Below are 3326 nucleotides of genomic sequence, written 5' to 3'. Positions count from 1 at the left end.
AGTTTAGCCCTCAGATATACAAATATCACTGGATCTATACACATGTTGACTATACTGCAAGCTATTTGCATTGTGTACCGCTTGTGCTGTGGAAATACTTTATGGAACTGATTCAATATTTATGACTGCAACAAGTAGAAAAAATAAAGTACAATCTTGGAACTTATTAGACTAATGAATTCCTATTCCAGTGTTTTGTTGTTGTTTGCCTTCATGAGAAGGTCATGCTACAGAGCATATACTGGAGCTTTGTGGAAAGTTTACAACATCAAATATTGACCTGAGCATTTTCAACGGGGAATTTATATTGGTGCCCTAGTCTGAAGTTACTTTTGCTTTTATTGTGTTGCACATAATTTTACACAGTTGAACTAATGTCATAACACTTGATGTATTTCACTTATTAACACACTGTATCAAACCAGACATTTAGAGGTGTATGTGCCATTTGCAAGGCTAAAGTGAAATGCAAGACTGGGTATATGCTTTCATTCATTGATTACCACACTTCATCTTCAATAGGTAATAGTGTGAGGGATTGTGACATCTAGAAACTGTGTACAGCAAAATCCAGCTGATGTTTGACTTGTGCTGCTCTCATTGCCTGCAGCTCCTTGAAATGAACAGAACCTGTAGCTAAAAACTTCATTGTCAGAATAATGAGCAGGACATGACTCCAGGCAATATTTACAGTCTTGCACAGATATATGTCAAGTCTAGAAAAAAACAATAGCTAGTAATTTAATTACATTAAATTACATTACATTACACATTATTGGGCCTCATTCTACTATCCTTACTCACATTGGGCAATACCTTACTCTACATATAGTCTGTTGAAATCAGTGGTGCTGATTAAGGTGCTACTCTGTGGGCTAGACTGTGCCATTTAGAGCAACAGATCTGTGCTGGAGGCAGTGTAGAGCTACACTATCCCAGGAGGCATACTAGAGACATTAGAACAGGTTTTTAAAGGTGTTTAGGGGCCAAAAGATGCAGACAGATGCCTTATGGCATTTCCTAAAATGCCCAAGCATTTTAGGCACCTAGTGCCCACTGATTTCAATGGAAGGTATGTGCCTCACCTGCTTATGAGCTTTTGAAAACCCTACTCGGCACCTATCTGTATCTTGTGGTCCCCATACAATATACCAGTGGTCCCCAAACTTTTCAGCATCACGCCCCCCCTTACCCCTATCTGTGCCCCCCCCTCGAGCTGGGGCCAGCAGTGGGGGCCATGGCTCCCAGATCAGGAAAGGGGGACACAGACAGTGGTAAGGGGGCCAAGGCTGGGGCTGAAGTTGCGGGGGAAGGGGAGGGCACGAAGAGAGTGGTGCTCCCTCCCTGCCTCCCGTGGGGGCTGCCCTGGGCCCCGCCACAGCCCCCTGAACATTTCTCTGTGTCCCCCTATGGGGGCGTGCTCCACAGTTTAGGACCTCTGCCATGGACCTTTGAAAAACAGGCCTATTCTGACCCAGAAAGGAAGAATGTCCCCTGAAAGTCCCTGTCATCGGGGGAGTGTACAAATGGCTAAACTTCTGTACAGGGTGCAACACACCCTGCACAGCTGGCTATGGCTCTTCCTACTTCCTGCTTCACTTTGAGCACCATTTGTCCCCAGGTTTCAAAGTAGCAGCCGTGTTAATCTGTATCCGCAAAAAGCAAAGGAGTACTTGTGGCACCTTAGAGACTAACAAATTTATTTGAGCATAAGCTTTCGTGAGCTACAGCTCACTTCATCGGATGCATTCCTGTGGGGAGATACAGTGGGGAGATTTATATACACAGAGAACATGAAACAATGGGTGTTACCATACACACTGTAACGAGAGTGATCAGGTAAGGTGAGCTATTACCAGCAGGAGAGCGGTGGGGGGGGGCTTTTGTAGTGATAATCAAGGTGGGCCATTTCCAGCAGTTGACAAGAACGTCTGAGGAACAGCGGTGGGGGGGGGGGGGGGGAATAAACATGGGGAAATAGTTTTATTTTGTGTAATGACACATCCACTCCCAGTCTTTATTCAAGCCTAAGTTAATTGTATCCAGTTTGCAAATTAATTCCAATTCAGCAGTCTCTCATTGGAGTCTGTTTTTGAAGTCTTTTTGTTGAAGAATTGCCACTTTTAGATCTGTAATCGAGTGACCAAAGAGATTGAAGTGTTCTCCGACTGGTTTTTGAATGTTATAATTTTTGACGTCTGATTTGTGTCCATTTATTCTTTTATGTAGAGACTGTCCAGTTTGGCCAATGTACATGGCAGAGTGGCATTGCTGGCACATGATGGCATATATCACATTGGTAGATGTGCAGATGAACGAGCCTCTGATGGTGTGGCTGATGTGATTAGGCCCTATGATGGTGTCCCCTGAATAGATATGTGGACACAGTTGGCAACGGGCTTTGTTGCAAGGATAGGTTCCTGGGTTAGTGGTTCTGTTGTGTGGTGTGTGGTTGCTGGTGAGTATTTGCTTCAGGTTGGGGGGCTGTCTGTAAGCAAGGACTGGCCTGTCTCCCAAGACCTGTGAGAGTAATGGGTCGTCCTTCAGGATAGGTTGTAGATCCTTGATGATGCGTTGGAGAGGTTTTAGTTGGGGGCTGAAGATGATGGCTAGTGGCGTTCTGTTGTTTTCTTTGTTGGGCCTGTCCTGTAGTAGGTGACTTCTGGGTACTCTTCTGGCTCTGTCAATTCCCAGAGTGCACTTCAGTAACACTTCTGTAGGGAACTTGCAAATCTGGCTGGACATTATGTGGGCTATGTATAAGGGAGGGATGAAGAAAGCTTTTCCCCCTCCCCTTCCCCTGTGCATCTATGGAAGGGGTAGCCACAATCTGGCCATATATGAGTAAAGTTGGTAGCCTCTGGTGCTGAGAGAAGAAAAATGAGGGTATTGAGTGTTGAGTGTATAGCATTGCAAATCCCAAGCATTCAAACATTGTGAGTGAGGCACTCCAAAATCATGAGGTTGGCTTAAAAATCATGAGATTTTTTTTTTTGCTGGGGGGTATTTGCCTTCTGTTTTTTTTAGTTTCCCAGGGTCACGTTTTAAAGCTTTTCTCCACTGTCATGAGGGCTGGAATGTTCCTTTTTAAAAACGCAAAAGTGAAAGCTGAGAATCTTATCTAACCACCAGACTACAGAAATGGGGACTTTAAGAAAAACACCCAGTATCACGAGACTCATGGTAAACTCATAAGGAGCCAACAATCCTAAGTGTGAGAGAGCTGAGCAAGTCCATGTGCCTGTGAGGTAAAACTGAAACGCTTTGTCTTTGTCAGCTCTTTTGTGATAATAGGATATGGGGCTCAATACAAGGGTAAATTGTTG

Source organism: Chelonia mydas, chromosome 5, assembly GCF_015237465.2.
Source record: "Chelonia mydas isolate rCheMyd1 chromosome 5, rCheMyd1.pri.v2, whole genome shotgun sequence".
Taxonomy (NCBI): Eukaryota; Metazoa; Chordata; order Testudines; family Cheloniidae; genus Chelonia; species Chelonia mydas.
This window is presented reverse-complemented; position numbering follows the sequence as displayed.